The 27,343-nt window shown below is 42.8% G+C and overlaps 1 long non-coding RNA gene across 3 annotated transcripts; it reads right to left on the bottom strand.

Moving 5' to 3' along the window:
* Window positions 1-507: 507 nt before the first annotated feature.
* On the bottom strand, window positions 508-14,946 carry LOC123797869 (uncharacterized). 3 transcript variants are annotated; one of them, XR_006781104.2, is made up of 4 exons: window positions 14,841-14,946; window positions 12,517-13,723; window positions 11,274-11,310; window positions 508-7,536 (listed from the first exon to the last, which is right to left on the bottom strand). It is a non-coding gene; the product is annotated as an uncharacterized LOC123797869 (long non-coding RNA). The 3 variants fall into 3 exon arrangements; XR_006781105.2 differs by having other exon boundaries at window positions 13,245-13,723; XR_015725790.1 differs by having other exon boundaries at window positions 11,274-13,723.
* Window positions 14,947-27,343: the final 12,397 nt, after the last annotated feature.

Raw genomic sequence — 27,343 nt, 5'->3', positions numbered from 1 at the left:
TGTGATTCCCTCTCTGTCAAATAAATAAATAAAATCTTTTTTAAAAAATTCTATATTCAATTTTGAGAAGTTTGAGTTGGTATGGATTTCTTTGGTTTATCCTGTTTGTGATTCACTCACACCTTGAATCTGTAGGTTTATGTCTTTTGTCAAATTTGGAAAGTTTTCAGCCATTATTTCTATAAGTATTTTTTCAGCTTTGCTCTCTTTCTCCTCACATACTGTGATTTGGATGACAGAAATGTTAGATTTTTTGTTGTGGGCCCACAGGTCCTTGAGCCTCTGCTGGCTTTCTTTCTCTTTTTCTTTCTCTTTTTTCTTTTCTTTCCTTTCCTTTTCTTTCTTCCTTTCTTTTTTTCTCTTTTTTTTCTTTCTCCTTCCTTCCTTCCTCCCTCCTTCCCTTCCATTCATTCTTTCTTTTCCTTCCTTCCTTCCTTTCTTCTTTCCCCCCATCCCTTCCTTTCCTTTCTTCCTTTCCTTCCCTCCCTCCCCCTCTCTCTGTCTTCTTCTTCTCCTTCTTCTTCCTAGTCTATTTTCTCTTTATTTTTCAGATTGGGCAATTTCTGTTGCTGTATATTCTAGCTCACAGATTTCATTTTTCTCTGGCCCCTGCACCCTTCTATGGAGCACATCCACCAAGTTAACTTCTGTTATTGTATTTTTAAGTTCTGAAGTTTCCATTTGGTTCTTTTTACCTTCTATTTCTGTACGGCGACTACATTTCTTTACTTGGACTTTTGATTTTTTTCACATTTCAAACATGTCTGTAATTGCTTTTTGAAGCATTCTCAGATGGCTCCTTTAGTACCTTTGTCAGATAATTCTAACATCTCTGCCACTTTAGTGTTGGCATCTATTGATGATCTTTTGTCTTAAGATTTTTCTAATATTTGGCAGATGAGTGGTTTTCAATCAAAAACTGGACATTTTGGATATTATGTTATGAGACTCCGATCTTACTTAAACTTCCTGTTTTCACTGGCTGTTCTGATGCCAATCTGGCAGAGGAAGGGAGGAGCACTGCCTTGTTACTGCCAGGGTGGGGGAGTGTGGGGCTGAGGGGGTAGGAGGCCACATTCATCACTTGACCTCTGTTCATGCTGGAGAGGGAAGGGGCTCCTAGTTGCTGCTGAGCAGGGGTGGGAGCTCTAGATCCCACGAGGCATCCACTACTATTATATCAGCCTGCCTGGGAGGGGCAGAGGTGCCTTGTTATGGCTGATGCTACAGGAAGGGGGTTTCCTTACGTCTGGGCAGTGGTGAAAGTCCTGACGGCTTCTTTGACACCACTCGAGCAGGGAGAGGGAGAGGGAGGGGTATTTTATTACTGCAGTCTGTGGGTAGAGTTCAGATTCCCCATGTGGTCTCTACTGATCCTGTGGTGGCAGGGGCCTTGCTACAGTCATATGGGAATAAAAGTCCCAGCTCTCTATGGCCTGCTCTGATAGCACCCCAGCATGTATGAGTGTGTGTGTGTGTGTGTGTGTGTGGTGCGCAGTTGGAGTTCTTTGCTAAAGCCTGGTGAAGCAGGAAGTCTAGGCTCCTGCTCCCTGCTTTACTGCTGTGGGTGGGAGCGGGGCCACCATTTCTCCTGTGTTGTTGTTTTGTTGGGTGGGGGGGAGGCAGAGGGAGAGGGAGAGGGAAAATCTTAAGCAGGTTCCATGCCCAGCATGGAGCCCAGTGCAGGGCTTGATCTCACCACCCTGAGATCATGACCTGCTCTGAAATCAAGAGTCAGACACTTCACCGACTGCGCCACCCAGGCGCCCCTCTCCTGTGGTTTTTAGCTGGAGTAAGTGATTACTGTCTAAAAGTTTTTAGTCTTGGTAGGCCGCCCCTTTCCTGGACTTTGAGAGAACAGGCTTTTGTTGGGGATTTTTTTTTATTTGTTTGCTCCCGTTGGCATTTCTAGGTTGCCAGCTTCTTCAGCTCTAAGTCTGGTATACATGAAGCTAAGAGAAAACCCAGACAACTCATCACCAGGGTGTGCTTTGGATCCCACAGTCCCTAGTCTGTCCCTTCTCTCCACCTTTCAGGATCGTCTCATGTCTTATATACTATGTCCAGGGTTTTTAGCTGTACTTAGTGGGACCAATAGGAAAAAGTGCATCTAACTCCATTTTCCTAGAAGTGGAAGCCAAGATATAATTTTAAAATACTAGTTGGCTTCATGTCTTTGGAATTGTACAGAGATCTATTTCCCATGGTATGCTAACCTCCCCACCAGAACAGTGTCTGGCACATGGTAAAACTTAATATTCAGTGACTAATGTTCAGTGACTGAATCCCCACTTTACTGATGAGAAAACTTAGGGAATTAAGCCATCTCCCTCAGGTCTCACAGCTGGTAATAGGAAGAACTGGGATTTGAACTAGGGCATTCTGATTCCAAAGCCTGAGCTCTCAGAAGCATCACTGGGGCACTTGTGAAATTCAAGGCCCCTTTTGTTCTCTTAGGACAAAGGACAAGTGAGAGGGAGCATCCACTTGAGACAGTAACAAAGTAACAACAGGACACTTCTCTATTGAATTAACAATGTCATTGCATTTGCAAGAAAATGTCCAATGCTGTCATCTCTCTTTCCTTCCATTCACTGCCAAACTTCCTGTCTAGCATCTCAATTACTCCTTAAGTCCCTTGCAAATGGGGTCCCACTGCAGTTTCTCTCCTGCTGTTGCCCCTCTTTTCAGCCCCAAGACCAAATGCAACAGTGTTTTCCCAATTCTCACTCTTCTAAATCTTTCTGTAGCGCTTCCTAATGCTGCTCACCACTTCCCGAACTGCACCCCTACTCTTGGCTTCCACTTTCTGTGGCTGCCCTTATCCTGCTGCGTTCTGCCTCCTCTTTCGGTCCCATCCTTAAAATGCCAGTCTCATCCTCAAATCACTTCCCCAAGCCCACGGCCTCAACAAGGCTAGCAATACACTCACTCGCTTGCTCATTCATTTGTTCAGTGTTCATTTATTGGACACCTGCTGTGTACCAGGCACTGTACTACAGCAGGAAACAAGGTAAACAAGGTAACTATTCTCGTGGACCTTATATTCTAGGTAGAAGATACAGAGAGTAAGAAACAGCAACAAGTCAGTTAGTTATGGAGCCATATGACATTTCCACAATATGAATCACACTTGTAAACTTTCGCGTGCATAGTCTCAATGATCCATTAGATTCTAAAAATACTGAGGGTAAGAACTGTGTTATTTCCATAAAACTAATGCTACCGCCTTATATTTATTTGTATTATGGTTTGCTTGAAAGATGGGCTTTCACGTAGTTGGTGATTTTAAAAATCCTTTGAATTATTAAATATTAGTTTTTTTCTAAGACCTTTATTTACAAATGCCTCAAAGCAGTTTCATGTGTTCTTGATGTGACACAATGACTTCAAAACCTGTCCAGCCACACAGTCTGAGGCAGACTTAACCTCTCTGAACAAGAACATTATTCTTGTATTCTTGTCACTAGGAGCACCTTAACTTGTGAACCTCATCCCCACACAAGGACTCAACTCAAGGCAGGTGTCTTGAGGGTCCTTTGTCTCCTAAGGAGAGGAGGACCTCCTCCTCCTCCCCCTCTTCTTCTTCTTCTTTTTTTCTTTTCTTTCTTTTTTTTTTTGAGAAACACTGCATATAGAGCAGAATGTGGCTCTGGGACCAGGCAGCTTGGATTTTTGTGCTAGCTCCTTCACTTCCTAGTGTTTGACCCTTAGCAAGTTATTTAACCTCTCAGTGCCTCTATTTTTTCATCCATAAAATGGGGGTCATGATAATGCCTACTCCCTAGAACTGTCATGAAGATTAAATGAGTCAATACCTGTAAGTGTCTACATAGTACCTGGCACTGAGTAAGTGTTGCATGTGTGTTTGCTCCTTTAATCCATACACAGTGTCTATTTCCCGTTCAGAGAAAACTGCGTCACTCTATTTTATCTATTGTAATCTTATGACGTTAAGGTTTGAATCTCAGACTTTTTACATCTTGGATGCTTTACTGATTTCAGGTTATCAAACAACTTTCAGAGAGGAAATACATTTTTATCTCTTTCAACTTCAGCGAATGAGCTTCTAAAAATAAGTGTTGCGTTTCTCCCCACTTTAGATTATGGAAAAAAGAAGATGTATGTGTGTGTATATATATACACACACATATACATATATAAACAAAAGAAAAAGCACATAAAAATCCATTAATTCAGAAGCTATATTTAGAATAAATGGGCCAGATGGCAGGTAATTAATATACACTAAAATTGTTAATATCACACATAAGGATTAAAATGTATCAACAACCAGAAGCCAGGCAGAGAATTTTTGGTGTCATAATTCGTTTCTATAGCACTTTGCTGTGTAATTCATCCACAATGAAAAACAGAAAAAACCTCTCACACGCGTCTCTTTTTCTCAGGTTTGTAATTTGAAAGTGTATCGCCCATGATTTTCCCCCACCCTGATCACTTTCCCTATATTATTTGTCTAAGTCAGAGGAAGAAAATGATCTTAGAAGAGCAACAAGCAATAAAAAAAAAAAAAAATTCTATTCCAGGCAAACAAGATCCTGACTCATCTCCAGATCACTTAGCGGCGGAATTTCCAAGCCCAGTAAAACCAGCTCCTTTGCTTCTGTTAGTACCGTAGGATTCTGCGCAAGCCTGAGGCCGACTTCACCAGCACAGCACCTCCTTGTGCAGCCAGCGTCACCGCCTTGCGCGCCCCCGCGGGCTGTCCTGGGGGCCCCAGGGCCTGCAGAGGGGTTGAAGAGGTTGGCCATTCACCAGGGCTGACTCAGCGGCCTCTGCAGCTTCCCCGTGAGGGTTTCAGGGTCCTGCATCCTGTTCAGAGGGCAAAGGAAAGGGCTCATGGGCTGAATATAGCTAGCCTGGCTCCATGCGGCTCAAAGTAGTTCCTGGCAGAATTCCTGCAGGAATGAGTTTGGATGGTGCTAGAGTCGCGTCCCTCCTCCTTTCGGAGGTGGTGGCTGGAGGGGCCTGTGGGAATCTCGAGGGCAGCCATCTGAAGCCATTCCTGGCCCGGGCTCAGCTCCAGCCATGCCCAGGGCACCTTGGAACCAGCTGTGCCTCAGAGCAGAGACCCTTTCATGGGCTTTTGGTGAGAAAGGAGCTACACTGGCATAGAAATCAGTACCAGGCACGGGGGTTTTCTTGCTTCTCATACCCACTTCTTTCAAGTCTTCTTTCATTCTGCACACACTGGTTTTATCTTCAAGGGAAAGGAGGAACAAAAGATGCGGGTTTCCACCTCAACAACGTTTAACCCCTCTTGCCCAGAACTTAATCTGTGTCTCTGCAGCAGCACAATGGCCATCTCGATGTGCAGGAAGATGACAGTTTCCTTGCCCGGCGTATCTCCTGCCTTCCCCATCCAGGCTACTCACTAAGACCCAGGGCCTTCGTGTTGGGCTGCCCACTTTGCAGCCCCATCTGGACCTGTCCAGGGCTGCTCCCCCTGCTAGAGCCCGCTCAACCCCCATCAGAACCAAGCTATCCATTGTTCCTTTCCCCACACATCTTCATTTTCATCATTGAAGCCACCATATCCTTTATACTAATCTACATCTTATAGTACATTTTGAGAGGCATTGGGTATCTGCTGGTACTGAGTTAACCTTGTGCCAGAGGCCTCAGGTGCCGAAGCAAAGCTGTGATGGACGCTGAGATTTGGGGGTGTCTGGGTAGTTGGAGAAAGGGAGTTGAACTGACTCTGCTTCTCAGCTCACAGGTTTCCTATTACGGCTCAGAAGCCCTGCCCAGCATTTCCTTCTGAAGAGAGACCTTTGTGATGAGCCCAGCCTCTTTCCAGAACTTTCCAAGGCAAAGAAGGACTTACTGCTCCTGGCTCTGCTGCAAGGCAGAGTGAAGCAGCCACCTGGGCATTCCTGGGACACAGGTGACCAAGTTGGCTTGATCCACCAATCTGAGACCAGGTGTGTTTGCACGATGGTGCAACCTGCTGCTTCCTCAGGCCTGTGTGCAGGACAGGAGTGTCCTTCATTGAAGGCACAGAACAAGGGTGACTCCAAATACCTCCACAGGCAGCAAGAAAGTGGGGCACAGCTGTGAGGACAATGGGTGGTGGGCACTTGGAGGAAGAGCGAGGCCCCGGGGTGGGGGGTAGAGAGAGAATCCACAGGGTAAAAGAGACTTAAAAGCTTATCAGCCAATCCCAATCTGTGGCCTAATTTGAATTCTGATTCAAATAAACTAGTTGTGTGTTTTTTTAATGGAAATGTGAACCTGACTTGACATGAATAATATATCACTCAATTTTTAAGGCATAATAATGGTATTGTGCTTTTGTGTTTAAAAAAGAGTCCTTATCTTTTGAAATTCATACTGAAATATTTATAACGAAAGATGTGATGTCTGGAATTTGCTTCAAAATCACAATCACAGGGAGAAGTGGGTGCAGGCGGAAGAAGACAAGATGGACCATGATTTGATCGTTGCTGAGGCTGCGTGATGGGAACATGGGTGTCCATTATGTTCTTTCTACCCTAGCTTATTTTTTAAGTTCTCTATAATAAGAAGTTTAAAAAAAAAGAAAAGAGGAAAGAAAACGATATATTCCAGCTGACTGGTCTCAACGCTGCCAGGGCTAGATATGAGTATATGGAGAACTGGAGAAGACTTGGGGTTGCTGAGCTGTGTGGCTCCTCTGGTGCCCTCTGACCCCTGACTGGGGTGACCTTTGACCTGGGGCTGGGGTTTCTAACCCTCTGCACTTCCCTTCCTGAACATTCACAAAAAGTGGCCCTGGGTTTCCAATGACCTGAAAGGCAGGTTTCTAGTTCTTCCAGCCTCAGTATGTCTGAAACCATGCAGCTTCGTGCTCTCGCTCCAAACTCCCCATTTCTATGAATAGTTGAGTAGGTCCCCTGCTGCTGTCACAGACTAGAGCCACCCTGCTGAGCCGTCGTCAACCACCCGCTCCTTTTCTCTCCGTATATCCATGTATTTGGCACGTTCTATGGATTCTTCTTTCACAGCGGTTCTCAGACTCACCTCTTCCTTTCCGCCCTTGCAGCTATCCTCCAATCCCAGATGTGGATTCTGTCCTGTGTGCCTTTCCGTCCCCACAAGTTCCCTGCCCTTCCTGCCATCCTTCCGGCCATCCCCCTGCCCCTGACCATTAGAGAGTGCCAGGAGCTCAACAGCCTCATGTGTAGTCTGAAGCCAAAAGAGGGGGAGTCATGACGTAGGCGTTGCAAATCCCGAATTCTACCCTGACAGTCTTGAAAGAGTCTCATTCAAAGGAACTTGGAACGATGTTTATCAGGCAGCCAATAAAAAGGGCAGCACAGCTCCACCAGAGCCTAACGTGTAAAACGTTACTTCTCACCAATGGTTGGTAGGTCCACAACACCCCAGACCTGGGTGATCAACAAGCAGGATCCAAGGTCACAAGGGTCGCATTCAAGTGGGTCAACAGACAAATGAAAACTCCAATGACAGAAGAAGGCAGATCCAGAGATGCCTGCTAATGTCTCTAATATGTCCTACAATACATCAGGCCTCCTAAACCAAGGACAGAAGATTTGACAAATCACTTTCAGATTTGTTCATTCATATGAAGTTGTACAAAGGTGTACCAAAAAATCACACTTAGTTATACACTTAAAAATCTTTACTAAGGAAAAATTATATTAAATGAAACTGGAACTATTCAGGAAAATTCAGGCTATGAGGTCACCAGGAACAGCCAGCCTCAAAATGCTTGAAAATAAAAATGATTTATTTGAGGCCCCAAAACAGACATTTATTATTTTATCAGCCTAGATTAGCACCCCCTTTTTTGAGAAGGGATTTTCTGCTTCCCAGGCCAATCATAAGCTTCTCTTGGGGCAAGGGTGGATAGATGAACTAATCAGTATTTCCCTATAATTTTCTAGTTGGTTCTGGTAAGGAAGGCTCCTCTTTCCTCTTTGGAGGAAATGAAGGATGTAGCCATTCAGGATGTGAGTCTTGTGTAACCAGCCAGCCAGCCAGCAAGAGTGAAGCCAACATAAGACAGATTTGAGGGACTGGAATTCCTGGTTCCAGGCATGACTAAGGCCAGCTGCACCCCCACTCCTCTAGTTGCTTGGGCTTAGAAAACTTTTGCTTAACTAGCTCTAGGGGGTTTTGTCAATTACCACAAGAGAATCCTCGACAAACACAGATCAGTGGTCGTGTGAGCAGGGCAAGGTAACCCCAATGAAATCGAAACAATAAAAGAAGAGAGCCACTTGCTGGGTCTCCCAGAAGGCCAGTGGAATTACCCCAACTCTTTAAAAGCTTTAAACAAGGATAGTGACTCGCCCCTACTAGAAAATGACCTGGTTGTGTCATAAAAGGAGTCGATTTTAATACGAGGACTCAAAGATCCCGTTACCTAATGTTACATCACGAGAAAAACCAAACTTTGACCAGAAAGAGGTAGTCCCGGCCCCCCTTCACAATTTTCTCAAATTCTTAATAAAAACTGCATATCTCAGGCAGAAGTTCTCTGAGGCCAGATTTTCCACTAACATTCAAATGCTGGTTCTCTCAAGTTCTTCCTCTGCTCATGACCTCTAGGGCAGCTGTGTCACTTGCAGGGTAATTTCCAAATGCCTCAGCTGGGCAGTCGGGACTTCTAGAATTGGGCTTGATCAGAGCAAGGAAGAATGTATGTATATTAAGCCATGTATATATATTATATATGTATATGTAAATATTTCTACATGTCACCTTCTGTATCTATATTAAAAAACATGAGTTTTTAAGTTAAACATGAGTTCATACTATGTCTCCCAATCTAATCATAATATGTCTGTAACCTCCCACTCGAACAGAGGGAAATCTGGCTCCTCCTATCCGCCATCATTTACTTAATTGCTGAATTCCAACATACATGAACAGTGGTTTCTGAATTAACTTGTAGCCCCTTGGGGGCTACCAACTAGAGCACGGCACTTATGTGTAGTTACTTTTGCCTTTAGCTTTACAGACTCTAATCATTTCCAAAATTAATTAGGTCAGCACTTTTTCTCCTACCCCCTCCAGTGAGGTTGTTTCATACATTTATAAAGCAGTCAGATGCTTTGCTCACATTCCACATTCCATCCTGGGATTCCCCCAACCTCCTAAATGATGTGTTAAAAAATTTGCATACATTAAGGTTCATTCGTTGCGCTGAAAAGCCCTACAGGTTTTGACAAATGCATAGTAGCATGCATTCACCATTATAGTATCACACAGAATAGATTACTTTGAGTAAAATTTCAGACATCCTGTCATTTCAGCAGTAAATATTTAGTATATACCTCTAAAAGATAAAGACACTTTTAAAAAGTACCACTACTACATCTTTAAAAAAAAAAAAAATCTAACATCCAGTCTGTGTTTAAATCTTTTCGATTATCTCATAATTTAAAAAAAAGTACCAGTTTGTTTAAATTAGGATACAGAGAAATCCCAATATCACCCTTCATATTGCTCTTGATGTCCTTAGTCTCTCCTTGATTTGAGTCCAACACCTGGCTACAGCTGGGGTGCGACCTGGCTAGAACATCTACTCACACTAGTGGATTTGTACACATATCCCATTGGGAGCCATTCATCTTCATTTGGTACCACTACCTTGGCTTGACACCAATTCAGCTGGCTTTCTACTTAACTGGACTCAAACACCAAGACTTTAGATGGCAAACTCCACAGTAGGTGAGACCATTAGAAATCTAAAACCCCCTCTCACATCAGGCTCAGAAAGGGAGGTTCCTTTTTGCACCAAACAACACTTGGGTGCCTACCATGAGAGTTAGCTTTTGTAACTGAACTTTCACAGAAATAGAACTTGAGAAAGTACTAGGGAGTAAAGGGAATATATTTAGAGGCTGCCTTACTTTCATAGATCTTAAGTATAGTATAGAGGCTCAGGTCCAAGTAATTTTGGTTTCGAACTCCTTGATGATCTCTATACTAAAAACTTCATTGCTTGGTCTAGAACCACACTTGGTAAATGTGCAACGACATTACAATACCATCCGACAACTCCTTCATGGTGCTTTGGTCAAAGACAGATTTCTAATGGCCTCTAATACCTGGGATCAGATTTGTAGCACAAAAGCCTATTGGCTGTCACCTGTAAATCGGACAGAGATCTGCCATCTTGGTAAACTAATGCTTGCCTTCAGGATCATCCAGGGTCCCCTTGACCCATAAAATTCCCTTAGATTATGTGATTCTAAGAATGAGAAAAACTGGATTTTGATCTGAGTTCAAAAACTTTCACCGCTCAAAAGGAATTTGGGGCTATCTTTTCCAATGTCTCTTCATTCCATTCTTTACAAAAGGCCTGAAGAATGAGAAAAATCCCCTGAACTTTGGCTCAGAGAATAGCAGGAGAGCTAGACACCGTCACTAAGGTGATGGAAAACTTCAGGAGGTTCATAAAATCAGATGGGTGGTGGTATAGAACACTCTAGATACCATAGAGGCCTCCCAAGGTGGAACATAGGTCATCTCAGAGGAGTGTTGCACCTGCATGCCTATAGACCTCTTCAGAATCTTAAACATTATTAAAAAGACCTGAGAAATAAATGTGGAAATCAGGAGAATAGGTAATTTAACTAATACCCCTGTCTCTGGTTCCACAGGCTCTGCAGACTGGGGATGGAACTGGTTCTCTGGCATAATTTTGAGTAAATTGGCTCTTGGTTTAGAAATGGACTTGGGGCGCCTGGATGGCACAGCGGTTAAGCGTCTGCCTTCGGCTCAGGGCGTGATCCCGGAGATCTGGGATCAAGCCCCACATCAGGCTCTTCTGCTATGAGCCTGCTTCTTCCTCTCCCACTCCCCCTGCTTGTGTTCCCTCTCTCGCTGGCTGTCTCTATCTCTGTCGAATAAATAAATAAAAAATCTTAAAAAAAAAAAAAGAAATGGACAACACACACTGATCATGATCTATTCTGCTAATATTTGTCTGTGTTGTAGTTATCAAATGGGTGACCTCCAGAGTCCATGCTAATGCATAGCCATTGTCCTATCAGATGAGCCGCAGTTTATCTCACAACAGAAGGAATGAGAACCTTCCTTTCATCTGACTATGGGCTATGTTCTCTGAACTGCTTTCAGATCAACCCAGATTATGGTGAAGATCTGGGTTTCACAGATCAATGTCCTACGGGCTGACACTGTCTGCTCGTGGCCAGAATGGGACTGAAAGAGAAAAACCTGACTGATACTTAAGAGTAAAAACCAGCTCAAATTGAGACAGAAAAAAGCAGTCCTACCTTTAACTGCGGCGGGAGGACAGACAGATTGGGCCAGCTGCAAAATAAACAGAAAACATTTTTTTCTCTCAAGACTGCAAAATGTCATAATACTCCTCTCTTTGAGCGATTATTGATTTGTACCAATGACGCCCCCAGACCTACCTTGCTACTTACATAGATGACTGTGGACAGCTCATTCCTCAGCCACAAACAGCTCTCAATTCTTAGGTAATCCTGCTTCTAATGTTGCCCGAGAAACAGCAATCAATCCAGAAACGGCCCTTTCCTGTACACCCTCCTCAGAATCCTGACAGAAGATGCTTCCTTCCTTTCTCTCGTCCTCTGGGAGTGCCCTCCCTCGCCGCCATCCGGTCCGCACAACCTCGTGTCCCCACACCAAGTCCCCTACACCAAGTAAGGTGTGGCCGCCATTACCCCAGGCAGGTGTTCGCTATCCTCGCGGTGCGCCTGCGCCCTCCGCAGTTTGTGGGTTACCAGGGGCCAAATAAAACAGTTCATGCTGGGCACCTGGGTGGCTCAGTGGGTTCAGCGTCCGCCATTGGCTCAGGTCATGATCCCGGGGTTTTAGGATCCCGGGCTCCCTGCTCAGCGGGGAGTCTGCTTCTCCCTTTACCACTCCCGCCTTTTCTCTCTCTCTCTCTCTCTCTCTCTCTCTCTCAAATAAATAAAATCTGAAAAAACAAAACAAACACCAACCCATGCTTACACCTTGCCCTGTCTCCTTTCTATAATGTTTTTTTCTGGTTCTGGCTGCTTCTTACACATTTGTGGGCGCCCCCATTTCTGCTCTCCAGAGTCTTCAACCCCATAGCGGGCGCCTGGTACTTCTTTTCTTTCTTGGAGTAAGGCACTCTGTTCCCTTTCCCATTTCCCCTAAAGTCCCCCCTCCCATTCCTCATTCTCTGATTTGGGCTATGACAACTGCTCCTCGCACTTTTCTGGCCGCTGTGTCATTCTCTACCTTTCTCTCCTTGACCTACGCGCTTCATCTAAACCGTGGGGCCGCCACAAACCTGCTTCCGTTTAAAACCTTGCTGTGCCTTGCTCCTTTCCTGACATGCTTTTAACTTACAACATTTTAAAAGCATTTCTCGCCATTCTGTGCTTCCTTGAAAAGAGATCCAAATACCCTTCCGTTGTGCTTTTATTTTACTTTGCATTTCTCTGTACGGCCCAGTCGCCGAGGGCTTGGTGCCGCGGACCCACCGCCCGGCCTCGGAGGTCCGGTTTCCACTCTTACCACAAGGTCCGCAGCGAGGCGGCGTCTTCCGACTTGGGTTTCACAACCTGCAGTCTTGCTTGCACGTTCGGTTCAGGGCCGGGGAGGGGCACGCACCCGATTACAACAAAACGCGGTTTCTCAAGACTCCCCTCCCCCAGCTAGCTAACTGGAAAACCCGGCCTCGCCCGGGCCGTGGGGAGAGGAAGGCAGCCGTCCCCGCGTGGGTGGGTGTATCTTCCCGCAGGTGCCCGCCCTTGCCGCCTGCAGCGCCCTCTGCAGCCCTCCCCGCCGCAGGGGCCGCGGAGTCCAGGGCGCCCACCTGGCTTGACAGCCTCTAATGGCTGTGCCCGCTCTCTCACCTCTGTGGCAGACTCGCCCATCATGGACCCCTAGGCCCCTGGCAGGACTGGAGGGAGACAGGCATGCCCATTAGATGGCGTCCCAAAGTGAGGCACCCCCACCCTTGCCCATTCTCGGTCTTTCTAGATTCCTTCCAGAAACTGGAAGTGGAAGATCGAAGTCGTTACCGGTCCCAGATTGTGCAACAGTTGGCTATTCTTCCATTGTACACTGTCTGGTTGGATTCTGCTCCTTTCTACCCCGACTTCACTGAATTCCCCGCCCGCACACCCACCCGGCCGTCTCCCGCGCGTTGCAAGCCCACCAGGATGGGTCTGCGGGGGCCGCTCCCCGCGGCAGGCTCCCCGTGTTCATAGCGCGCCGCAGATGCGTACTCTGTTACTCACACAGTGACCTAGGGCTTTGGCTTCAGAAATCGGCCGTAGGTTATTTTCAGCTGCATCGCTTTCCTAAAGATTCCTCTGAAATTCCCTTCCAGTGTCACTTGATATAGAAGTGTATCTACGTTATAAACTACTTAGAAAAAGGAAGGGGGAGTTGTCAATATTCTTACTCCTCACATTTCATAACAGAATTTCCCCCCTACAATTTATTTCTCCAAACATCCTCTTAAACCTCAGAGCTCCTGTGCATGTAGTGTGGGTGGAAGCAGTCATTCTGGGGAAGAGGAAGTGACAGCATGGCTGTGGCCGGCTCACTCCCTTCAAACCCAGCAGTCCCCTCCATAGCAGGCGTGACATGTGCCACCCCCGATAATGGGCACGTCCTTTCCAGGCTGGCCAAGGTCCTCAGGATCATTTGTGCTTGCGCAGTTCAGTGTGGCGTCTGTGGGGCTCAGAATCAGCTCTTCTATCATGTGTGTTTTCTGTGAAAATATTTTGAAAAATATTATTCTTAACGCCACCATAGTGGGGCCTGTGTTTTGTGTTTAAATACTGCCCCCCCCCCCCTTATGACACGATTGTGCAGTTTTACTGGACTTCCCTTCCTGCTGGTTGGGTAAATATCTGACACCTGAGAGTCCCCCTACCTTGGGCTCTTCTCAGCCCTTCCTCTGAGGTATCTTCCCCCACCTCCTGTGTCCCCCACAGTGGGAGGGCTCCAGACCTTGTGCCTCAGCAGAGGTCACCTCCTGACTGGTGTGGGAAGTTCTCCTTATTCTATATTTTCGATCACATTGGAGTCTACCCAATGGGCCCCCCTCCCCAAATATCCCATGGTGCTGGGGAGAACCCCCTCTGCCGTTTCTGTGCACAGGAAGTGGCCCTCTCTGTATCACATTAGAAGTTCCCTTGTAGGGGCGCCTGGGTGGCAGAGCGGTTAAGCGTCTGCCTTCGGCTCAGGGTGTGATCCCGGTGTTATGGGATCAAGCCCCACATCAGGCTCCTCTTCTATGAGCCTGCTTCTTCCTCTCCCACTCCCACCGCTTGTGTTCCCTCTCTCGCTGGCTGTCTCTATCTCTGTCGAGTAAATAAATTAAAAAAAAAAAAAGTTTCCTTGTAGAGTTCCCATCTCTAGAATTTTCCATTCCCAGGCCACTTAAGTAGCATGGTCCCACCTGCTACTCAAGCGTCATAATGTTAATATCCTTCTCCTGTTCTGCTTTATTTCATGTTCTACTGGTGTCTCCAGCTCTACGCTCCAACATCTCTTTTCTTGGAGACTTGAGATTCCGACAATGAACCTCATAATCCTTCCTCTCCTTTCCCTTATTAATTCTCCTGGGTGGTCTCCCTGCCCTCCTTTTCCTCCTCTGCAGGCTTAAGACAGAATTGAGTCATGGTCCTCTCATTTCCTCTCAGCAGCTCTCTTCTCCCACTCTTTCTTGTTGCTGCTCTCGTTTATTGCTTACAGTTATGAAAGTCACCAGTCCCATTCTCCAAACACCTGCCCCAAGCTGAGTTCTATCTTCTTTATCTTCTCCTGGAAGCTTTTCCAGAAATACTCCATCCTTTTACATATCTCCCCACCCCAATTCTTACCTTCATTCTTTCAGACAAATGAAAATAACTCATTCGTTCCTCTTCCCTTTTCTTTCGTATGCCCTTCAAGCAAGCCCAGCTCTGCCCACCTCCTTCTAATTTTGTCACGCTCTTGGGCAATTGGCCCCACTGCATGCTAACCGTAAACAACTGCTGTTGTTCATCTTCCACATTTACACTGTCTCCCTTACAGCTGGACCAATGTTCCCAGCGTCACCTTGCGCTCAAGAGCTTTCAATCACACCTGTGTGACTTCCACTGTCTCTAAATGCAATTATCTAGCATGTGGTTAACCTCAAGTTCCCCTCTGATATACTTTGATTCCATACTAATCATCTCCAAGCTCGGCACCCAAACTCGGTCAGCACCTTTAATTAGGCTCACGAAGCCTCTTAAAGCAAATCATAAACTCTCCTATATCCATCCTTACCTGTAGAAATAGTATCCAAAATACAACCGACCCTTGAACAATACAGATTTGAATTGCATGGGTCTACTTATATGCAGATTTTTTTTTCAGTAAATATATTGGAAAAATTTTTGGAGATTTGTGATAATTTGAAAAAAGTTACAAATGGCATAGCCTAGAAACATTTAAAAAATTAAGTGTGTCATGAATGTATAAATATATGTAGATTCTAGACTATTTTATTATTTACTACCATAAAATATACATGAATCTATTGTAAAAAGTTAAAATTTATCAAAATTTATCCACACGAGCACTTACAGACTGTACACGGTACTATTTGCTTGGAGAAAAAGGTAAGCAAGTGGGAAGATGCAGTATTAAATCGTAACTGCACAAAATTATTGTAGTACTTAATGATTTCATGGCCATCTCCTGTTGCTATTACATTGAGCTCAAGTGTTGTATCTGCTTAAAACGTCATGTGATGATAATTATCTCCGTGAAGAGTTTGTCTCTCCAGCAAATCGTGTATCACTGTAAAAACTGATCTCGCTGTTCCCACGTATTTTTCACTGTGGTTAGTACCGTACCTTAAACCTTGAATAACATCATGAGACCCATAGGAAGTGCCACTAGTGATGTTGCAAATGCTCCCAAGAAGCAGAGAAAAATTGTGACATTACAAGAAAAAGTTGAGTTGCTTGATACGTCCACAGATTGAGGTCTGCACCTGCAGTGGCCCACCATTTCAAGATAAATTAATCCAGTGTAAGGATCGTTGTAAAAAAAGAAAAGAAAAGAAAATCTGTGACGTTATGCTGCATCTATGCCAGCAGGTTGCAAAAACCTTGTACTCTTTGCAAAATACCTTTTTATCTCATACTGAAAATGCAGCCTTTATGTGGGTGTAGTATTGTATAAGAAAGGCATACCCGTGTACTCTAATATGATTCGAGAAAAAGTGAAGTCATTATATGACAACTTAAAGCAAAAGGAAGGTGAAAGATCTCAAGCTGGAGAATTTAATGCCAGCAAAGGATGGTCTGATAATTTTAGAAAGAGGTTTGTCTTAAAACATGTCAAGATAAGAGGAGAAGCAACTTCTGCTGACTGAGAGGCAACTGACGAGATCCCAGACGCCACTAAGAAAATCACTGAAGACCCTGGAAAGATGCTCAACATCATTAATCATCAGGGAAATGTAAATTAAAACCACAATGAGATACCACTTTACACCTGTCAGAATGTATCAAAAAGAAGAGAAATAACAAATGTTGGTGAAAATGTGGAGAAGGAACCCTTATGTACTGTTGGTGGGAATGCAAACTGGTGCAGCCACTGTGGAAAACAGTATGGAGGTTCCTCAAAAAGTTAAAAATAGAACGACCATATGATTCAATAATTCCACTACTGGCTATTTACCCAAAGAAAATGGAAACACCAGCTCAAAAAGATACATGCACCCTATGTTTATTGCAGCATTATTTGCAATAGCAAAGATATGGAAGTAACCCAAGTGTTTACTGATAGATGAGAGGATACGGAGATGTGCCATATATGTATCCATCCAGGTTGCTGAAATGGCAAGACCTCATTCTTTTTTTATGACCAAGTTATTCTCTATTGTATTGGTCATAAAAAGAATGAGATCTTGCCATTTCAACAACATGGATGGACCTAGAGGGTATTATGCTAAGTGAAATAAGTCAAAGACAAATACCATATAATTTCACTTACATGTATAATATAAAAACCAAACCAAACAAACATTTAAAAAAAGCAGAAACAGACCCATAAATACGAGAACAAACTGATGGATGCCAGAGGGGAAGAGTGTGAGGGAATGGGCAAAATGGGTGAAGGGGAATGGGGATACAGGCTTCCAGTTATAGAATGAAAAAGTCACAGGGATGAAAGGTACAGCATAGGGAATGTAGTCAATAATGTAATGGCATTGTATGGTGACAGATGGTAGCTACACTTGTGGTGTCCATAGCATAACGTAAGAGTTGTTGAATTACTATGTTGTGCACTGAAACTAATGTAACATTGTGTGTCAACTATAGTTCAGTTGAAAAGGAAAAGAAAATCACTGAGGAGACAGGATATGTACCCCAAAACTTTTTCTTTCTTCTTCTTTTTTTTTAAAGTGAGCTCTACTCCCAATGTGGGGCTCAAACTCAGGACCCCAAAATCAAAAGTGCCATGCCTGCCAGATGCCCCTGCCTGGAAATTTTTTAATGCAGATGATAAGTGTCCTGTTCTGGGGAAAAAATGCCACAAAGGACATTTCTTAGTAAAGAAGATAAGTGAGCACCAGGGTTTAAGGCAGGAAGTCTGTTTAGCGCAAATGCAGTTGGGTTTATGATCAGGCCTGCCCTTATTATAAAGTTGCTAACCCCCAGCTTTGAAGGGAAGAGATAAACACCAGCTGTCAGGCTTTTGGTTGTAGAACAAGAAGGCCTGGACAATGAGAAACCCTTTTCTGGATTTGTTCTATCAATGCTTTGTCCCCGAAGTCAGGAGTATCTTGCCAGTAAGGGACTGCCTTTTAAAGTTCTTTTATAGGACAAATGTCCCAGGCCACCCAGAACCCCATGAGTTCAAAAGTGAAGGTGTCAAAATAATCTACTTGTCCTCAAATATAACGTTTCTAGTTCAGCCTCTAGATCAGGGAGTCCTAAGGACTTTTATTTATTTATTTAAAGATTCTATTTATTTGACAGAGAGAAAGAGTACAAGGAGGTGGAACGGCTGGGAGAGGGAGAAGCAGGCTCCCGCTGAGCAGAGCCTGACATGGGGCTCGGATCCCAGGACCCTGGGATCATGACCAGAGCAGATGCTTAACCAACTGAGCCACCCAGATGCCCCCATAGGGACCTTTAAAGCTCATTACACACGGTACTCTATGGAGAAGACTGTCAACACTATGGAGGAGAACCCCAACAGAGAGAAAAACATTAAAGTCTGGAAGGGTTACGCCACTGAAGATACCGTTGTTACAGAAAAAGCCATGAAAGCTATCAAGCCTGAAATAATAAATTCCTGCTGGAGAAAACCGTGTCTAAATGTGCATGATTTCACAGGATTTACAATAGATCCAACAAGGAAATCATGAAAGAGATTATGCATATAACCAAAAAGGGGTGGGGTTGGGGTGAGGTGAAAGGTCTCAAGATATGGGTCTTGGAGAAATTCAAGAGCTAAGAGACACCACGCCAGAGAAATTAACAGAAGATGACCTAACGGAGACGAGTGATTCCAAACCAGTGCCAGATGACGAGAAAGGAGACATAGAAGAAGCTGGGCTAAAAAACAAATTTACATGAGACAATCTGGCAGAAGGGTTCTAGTTATTCAAGACTGCTTTTGACTTCTCTTATGACATGGACCCTTCCATGATATGCGCATTGAAACTAAAGCAAATGGCGGAAGAAGGATTGGTACCCTATAGAAATATTTTAGAGAAATAAAAAGCAAGAAAGTCACACAGAAATTATGACGTATTTCCATGAAGTTCCACTAAGTGTGCCTACCTGTCCTGCCTCCTCCTCCCCCCGCACCTCCTGTGTCTCTGCACCCCTGAGAGAGCAAGACCAACCCCTCTTCTCCTGAGCCCTGTGAGGAGGGGAAGGATGAAGACCTTTATGATGATGCACTTTCACTTAATGAATAGTAAATAATTGTCATGCTGTTAGGTTAAAAAACTTCTCTGTGGTGTATGTGTGTGAGTGTCTTCGTGTGAGAACCTAAGAACTATGCAGCAAGAACTGCAGGAGACATTTTTGTGTCATCATCATCATCACTGCCCAAGTATTCATCGTGTAGACCATCATGGGCAAGACTCATACGAAGTAGAAGCCATCCTTACAGGCATAAAGTGAGTGATTTTCTTTTTTCTTTTTCCTTCTTTCTTTCTCTTTCTTTCTTTCTTTCTTTCTTTCTTTCTTTCTTTCTTTCTTTCTTTCCTTTTTCTTTCTTTCTTGAGAGAGAGAGAGAGTGCACATGAGTGGGGAGGGGCAGGGAGGGACAGAGGGAGAGAGAAAGAGAGAATCCCAAGCAGATTCTACGCCCAGTGCGAGCCTGACGCAGGGCCCGATCTCACGATCCTGAGATCATGACCTGAACCAAAATCAAGAGTTGGATGCTTAATAGACTGAGTCACCCAGGTGCTCCAAGTGAGTGATATTTAATATAAAATTCATAATGTGTTACTTATCTTACTGTTTTATAACCTTGCTTTCAAAGAATTACATTACCATAGAGTATGCCTCTCTCATAATTGGAGAAACTACACACCAGCCTATCGTTATAGGCAAGTGGTTTTTAAAAATGTAACAATGTTTCTGGTACTGTATTATAAATATGACTGTAATATGGTATGCCATAAAAATTTTATAACCATTCATTAGTGTATAGGCTAGGCTACGGGGAAGCAATCCTACCGATTACAGTAGGCTACCATAAAGCAATCGTACTGCTGCTTCTTCACTATCGACCCATGCATTGTTGCATTTGTAAATGAGAATTTCTTGTTCACATTATCTTTTCATTTTTGATGTCTAGTGTGAATAATATATAATGGCTACGGTGTTTGCATCTTGTAAGACAATATTGATGTAGTTAATGACAGATGATTCATCTTTACAAGATTTACACATTCATCTTTACACACTTACAATGTGATGTAAACTTATGGTATCTATAAATACAGTATAGTACTGTACATGGATTTTCTCTTCCTTATGCTTTGCTTAATAATTTGCTTTTCTCCAGCTTACTTTGTTTTAAGAAAACAGTATATAATACTTGTACAAAATGTTTGTTGATTGACTTTATGTCTTCTGCTCTATCAGTAAATTTTGTGGGGAGTCAAAAGTTATAGTGGATGTTCCAATGTATGGGGGTCAGCACCCCATCCTCTGTGTTGTTCAAGGGTCAACTGTGTATTAATTTACAGTCAGACTCTACAACTTGCTTTGGCTGAAATTAAGATAATTTGGCATCTTAGCAACTGGCCAAGTGAAAGCTGCTTTTAATATTTTGTCATTGATTCTTTCTGCTTTTAATACCCTAAAAGCTACTACGAAATAGTCTAAGTCACAAAAGCTATTTCTAAAGCACAAGATGTAAAATGTCAAACTATCACCGGACACTTGATGTTATCATTGGTACTTCCCTATTATGGAATATAGGGAAATGATTAACAACTTCATAAGTCATTTATGTTTCTACATCAGACATGCTTTTCATTCTTTTATTCAGGCAAGGAAAGCAACAGGGGAAAACCTGACTTTCATTGTAACACAGGTTTTAGCGTCCATACTGACAGACTTAGATAAAATAGCCCAGAGAAATGCTTTTAAAAGATAGAAGCCTATAAAATTGGGAGTCATTACGCTCCCAAATATGCTTTGTTATACCAAGTTAAAAGTAAACTGGTTTCAAAAAAAGCTGGGTATTCAAAAATATAATCTCTCTTAACCTCATTGTCCTTGCTCTAGCAGTTTGCTCTGCTTTTTCTATTTCTTGACACATTACTCTGTATAATTATTGTCATTTAATTAGCAACATTCCCTTTGTACATGTGAATACCAATGTTTCTGTTTACAGATTTTATTTTCCTGAAATATGCCATGATGTGTCATACTGGCTCAAAGACAGATGTAGAATTGTATATAATAGTGGCCACTTATTTTTCCTATGGCAGAAATATGTTTTCAAGTAATTTCTAGAGAACTGTTTGCTTCAAACCCACTTCAAGGCTTTTCACTAAAACCCTCTCAAAATTTAATAAATTTCATTCATGAACTCCTCATCCAAATTGAGGTCCTAAGTCTTCTCCCTCAAGCTTATTCTCTGTCAGGGTCACACCACTGTTACAGTAAGTTGATGTGTGATTTACTTAGAAGTTGAACTGAAGCTCTGAAAATAACTTTACGCCTTTACTTTCTAATCATCATCATGAAATAAGAACTGGAAACCACCTGGCTTGTCTTGGGAAAGCTAGCCCTCAGGTGCTGTGACCAATGTCCACTGACTTGGTGGAAAGCAGGGGGTTTCAAGCCCCTGAGGTCTTAGCAGGGGTGGAGTCAGAACAAGTGAGGGGTGGGCCTGGTTGCTGTTCTCCAACCCTCCCTTCAGCCAGAGTAGCTCACACCTCTCGTTTTATCAGTCTGATTTGTACATGCTGCCATTGAGTTTGTTGTGCTCGCTTGCTTGCTCTTTTTTCTCTCCGCCACCTCCTGCCTTTCTTTTTCTAGGAGGTATGGAATGTGCAGCCCTTCCCTTCTTCTGCACGATTCTGTCCTAATGCCATTTGGTGGGCCAGAGCAAGGCAGGGGTCTGTGCAAAGGGGCAGCTAGTGTAGGGTGTCAGAGACTAGAGGAGAGTATGCAGAGGGGGTGTGAAGTGTGGGAGAGGGTAGATAGCCTGGTGCAAGGAGTCAGAGCCCAAAGAGGGCAAGGTGTCTACATGGGGGGAGCGGCTTGGCATGGTGGTTGGAGCCTGAGCGGAGTGAGGAGAGAGGGTATCCTTCCATGGGGGCAGCTTGGCGTGTAGTTCTATATCCCAAGCATGGCAAAAAGGGCAGTTGTGCAGGGGGAAGACTGGGGGCCTGGTGTCAAAGCTCAAGCAGGATGAAGAAGGGGCTCAGGCAGGTGAATGAGGGGAGTCAGAGACCCAGCAGGGTAGAGTGTCTCTGTGTGTGGGTGACTCAGAGCTAGGCAGGGTGAGGAGTGTCCCCACAGAGAGGGCGTCCACTGATGAGGACTGGAACCCAAGTGTGGAGAGTATCCATAGGTGAGGGCAGCCCAGAAGGAGGTTTTAGACAACAGAGGGTGAAGATGTTTACAGGGGGTGGGCGTGGGGGAGGCCCAGCATGGGGTGTTGGAGCCTAAGTGGGATAAGGGGGGCATCCATGATGAGAACAGCCTGGTATGAAGCATCAGAGCCCGAGGGGGTTAGAGGTATCCATGTGAGAGAGAGGTAGCAGTGGTGATGAGAGACAGGTTACAAACAGGGAGACTGATCTAATAATTTAAATATAGTAAAGCTAAGGCGACCCAGTCTTCCACAGTCAGAGAAGAGAGAAACCCTATAGTGTTGTTACGTTTGGAGATACCAGTATGAACTCATGGATTTCAATACAGAGACAGAAATCTAGATCTAAATGTATGTCTATATGCACATACATATGTTCCCTAGATTTGTCTCCTAAAAGAGCTCGGGAGAGGCACTCTCTCCAAAGCAACAAGCACACAAAATGCCCAGACCTCGGCTTTTAAGTACTCTCCACTAAAAGACACAAGGGCTCCTGGGAAAAGGGCTGATTCCTGGGTGGGGGCAGGGAAAATTCAAGATGAATCTAGAACATCCTATTGTAGCAAAAATGTAAGGGACTGAAATAATGATTTGTCATTAGGGCACAGAAACCAGCCTGCCACTGGCCAAATAGGGATAATAGGAGCATCAAAAGAAATTATGATAATAAAGGGTAGTAAAGTATGGTCCCTGGGCCAGCAGCAACAGCAGCACTGGGAACTTCTTGGAAATGCAAACTTTTTGGGTCTCCAGACCTACAGGATCTCTGGAGATGGGGCCTAGCAGTTTGTGTTTTTACAAGCCCTCCAAGGCATTCTCAGACACTCAAGTTTGAGAACCACTGAACTAGGAAAACAGGAGTCCGTTAAGGAAGGAAATGAATAAAATGAAAGTTTGTTGAGGAATGTAACTTCCACATAGTCTCCAAAGTACCACTTCACAAAATACTATAAAAAGAGTAACCTTACAATGAAAAAGTCTGGGCTACAGCACTTGGTGAAGTGGTCAAAGTGAACACAGTAAGTGATGGGACAAAGTGAGTGAGCACCGCCTGATAAGATGTGACGAGAAAACATACTTCTGTGATATTCCTGCTACACAGATGCGTAACTTAATAACGAAACGTCGGACAAACCCCTGTTGAGGGTCATTCTACAAAATCACTCCTGCCTCATATTTTAAAAATACCAAGGTCATGAAAATCACGAGAATCACGCGTTGGAACAGCAACTCATTCTTTTCAACAGTAGTAGACACATTAGAAGTGCTCAATAAATGTTTATGAAGTAAAAAGTTTGCCTTAAGTAGCTCTGGAATTTTGGTTTCTTCAAGTCATGATTCCTATAAAATATATAAAAAATCAAAACTTTACAATTTTACCCTATTACTTTTGTAATAGTTTATCTTAAGTCAGAATAGTTGACCTTGAGGGGTTCTTTCTGACAGTAACTGGACTACAAAGAGAAATTATACTGAGGCAGCTCCAAATAACAATAAACCATGTCATCAGTATATGGAATAATGTGTGTTTTCTGAGTCTGCCTGCAGTACATCCAAAAGTATATTTCTACCCTAGGAAAAGGCTGATGTGAACACACTGCTGTTTCACTTGCCTGGAAATTCCCTAATGAATGATCTAATTCACTAGGAAATAGTTTCCAACTCTAATTTTGGAGGTATATTAAGACTACATTCTGTGTATCAATAACCAAGAGTCTTCATCAGACTCAGAGTTGGAAGAAAACACAGGAGTAAATCTTCATGATCTTGAGTTAGGCAATGACACCAAAAGCATAATAGACAAAAGAAGAAATTGATAAATTGGAGTTCATTAAAATTGAACTTTTGTGCTTCAAACAATACCATCAAGAAAGCGAAAAGACAGTTCACAGACTGGGAGAAAACATTTGCAAATCCTGTATTGGTTAGGGTCTTATATTCAGATTATATGAATAACACTCCTACGACTCAATGATAAAAACAACCTAGAGCAAAGGATCAAAATAGACACTTCTCCTAAGAAGATATGCAAATGACCAATAATCACACGAAAAGATCCTTAACAGCATTAGCCATTAGGAAAATGCAAATGAAAAGCAGAGACAGTTCACATGCTACAATCAGAGACAGCAGGTGTTGGGGAAGATGGGGAGAAACTGGAACCCTCCTATATTGCTGATGGGAAAGTAAAATGGAGCAGTAAAGTGGTGCAGACTTTGGAAAAGTTTGGCAATTCCTCAAAAGGTTAAACGTAGAGGAACAACGTAACCCAGCAGGTCCACTTTGAGGTACATACCCAAGAGGAAGAAAAACATGTCTACGCAAAAGCCTGAACACAAATATTCACAGCAACATTATTATTCATAATAGCCCCAAAGTGGAAACAGCCCAAATGTCAACTGATGAAAAATATGGGACATACATATCACAGAATATTTGGCAACAAACAGGAATAAGTACGTACTCTTGCTTGATACAACACGAATGCTACTTAAAAACATACTAAGTGAACGAAACCAGTCACCAAAGACCACAGAAGACATGATTTCATTTGTGAAATGTCCAGATAAGGTACATCCATAGAGAGAGAGGATTAGTGGCTGCTTGGGCTAGGGGACTGGGGAATGAAACGGGAGAGACTGCTAACAGCGCATTTCTCTCTGCAGTGATGAAAATGTTCTGGGAAGTGACATGGTTTTAGCGAATATACCAAAAACCCCTGGATTTTATACCTTGAATTAAATTGTGTGGTATGTGAATTTTATCTCAAAGCTGCTAAAAATAAAGAATAGAAAAGCATGCATTTCCTCTAAACATTAAGAGAACAGCAGTATGCCAATTCAAATAGTACTTACTGCTTTTTTCTTGATAAACTAGTTGATAATACCATCAAAGCTTTACTGCAGTCTTTTTAACTAGTGTGAGTAACAGTAACGGTAGGGACGAAGAGAAGATAGTGTTAACAATATTATCAACCAACTTCCTCTACTTTTCAATTCCTGATGAAAGGATAGGGTTCGCAGGCCAAGCAATGGTACCAGTGGCAGTTTGTGTTTTCCCCACACTACACTGGCAGTGGAGGCAGAGAAATACTGTTGGTTTTATGGCTTAAAATTCTGCTTTCTAGTGGTGAAATTTTGTATGAGTATACTGTGGTAAAAAAATATTTCAATTAGGGTAGATGCCAAGGACAAAGTAATTCTTTTTAAAGATTTATTTTAGAGCAAGTGGGGGGAGGGTAGGGACAGAGGGAGAGAATCTTCAAGCAGACTGCTTGGCATGAGCTGAAACCAAGAGTTGGATGCTTAACCAACTGAGCTACCCAGGAGCCCCGAATACAAAATAATTTTTAAGGAATTTATTTTGAGTTGATATTTAAGAGAATGCTATTGATAATAAACTTTACAGAAATGTACCTTTAAAAAGTTTAGAACACCCAACACCAAATCTATAGAGCCTGACATTATAGTTAATAAATGCTGAATGATCTAAAATAACTTAGTTTTAAAAGAAAGCCTTACAATTACTATGGATAAATTTAATTTCAAGGGGACCTGGGTGGCTCAGTCATTAAGCGTCTGCCTTTGGCTCAGGTCATGATATCAGGGCTCTCGGATTGAGCCCGGCATCGGGGGTCTCTACTCGGTGGGGAGCCTGCCTCTCCCTCCCCTCTGCCTGCTGCTCCCCCTACTTGTGCTGTCAAATAAATAAAAATCTTTAAAAATAAATAAATATACATAATTTCATGTATTTTAATCCTAAACTTCACTATGAAATTTTATCCTGTAAAATGTATAGCAATCTAATGAATGTGGATATGTAAATAATTGCTACTATACTCTTTAAAGCTACAACCTATATCTGAGAACAAAATTAGCATATCTGAGAGAAAAGAGTGTGGCTGAAGTCCTGGGACCTTTTAAGAATCATTAGGTATACAACTGAATGCTACCTATCTATAAGAATTACAGAATAAAGGTAATAAAGATATATAAACAAATGACTTTATATTAACTAAGGACATTTTATGCACTTGACCCAAAGGTATGAATTCCTGTATTAAGGTGTATTCAATTTAATATTTTCTCTTGATATCTAGAGAATCTTGCTTTCTTTACATCTATAGTTACCAATTTGGTTAATGAACTGCAGGTCCAGTATAGTCCAAGTAAATTTCATTCAAGAGGAATGGCATGAAAAATAGGCACCAAAATCATTTCCGGTTTACATATAACTAAGATTTAGAAAAGCTTTTTTAGGGGGCGCCTGGGTGGCTCAGTCGTTAGGCGTCTGCCTTCGGCTCAGGGCGTGATCCTGGAATTCTGGGATCGAGCCCCGCATTGGGCTCCTCTGCGGGAAGCCTGCTTCTTCCTCTCCCACTCCCCTTGCTTGTGTTCCCTCTCTCGCTGGCTGTCTCTCTCTGTGAGATAAATAAATAAAATCTTTAAAAAAAAAAAAGAAAGAAAAGAAAAGCTATTTTAGAAAATATGCATAATACTTCCATAACCTTAAAAAGGGGGAAAAATTTTCAAGTCACAATATGCAGAGTTAAATTGTAAAATATTTTTTATTGTAAAAACAGAGTCAACAGAAGTTGACAATGCAAATGTCATCCCAGAACATTTCCCCTTGGTTCTTGAATTTGCTAGGTTCCCAGGTACCAGCAAGTCTCCATTAGCACTTCTCAGGTTTCATGGTCATTTTGAGATATGTTGATTAATTATATGTATATATTGCTTGGAAATAAATGTCCATCTGATATTAAAACAAACAAACAAAAAAACTGTTGTGTCTTTGTTTCACATTTCCTACAGGGAAATCTATATATCTCAGATACCTTCACAATTTAACAGTAAAGTTAGTGCCTTAACCAAACCCCGAAATTCTCCATCACATTATTAAATCAAACTCATGACATTTGCAATATATCCAGATTTAAATGTTTAAAAACAAAAAAAGTTTGGAATTTAAAACAAACTTTAGGCTGATTTTTTCATATTTAAAAGACTGTAGTTACTTGCAGCATACAAATGGAGAAAATAGTGCAAAATGCATCAAGTTTTATATGATAAATATACTTTCAACCTAAATGGCTTCCTCAAAAGCAAAGAGTGAAAAATTACCAATTCTCAAAAGCAATCTAGACTCAATAAAGTTCACAATTTAGAAAGATCAATTGCTACTCTATTTCTATAGATTGCAAAAGATTTCAGAAACAGATTAAACATACAATTGTTTTACAAAAATAGAAATATTGTTTGGGACTTTA

Source organism: Ursus americanus, chromosome 9, assembly GCF_024610735.1.
Source record: "Ursus americanus isolate L20-20 chromosome 9, mUrsAme1.1.p, whole genome shotgun sequence".
In the NCBI taxonomy this organism is placed as follows: Eukaryota; Metazoa; Chordata; class Mammalia; order Carnivora; family Ursidae; genus Ursus; species Ursus americanus.
The sequence above is the reverse complement of the archived record's forward strand: the minus strand, read 5'-3'. Positions and strand labels throughout refer to the sequence as shown.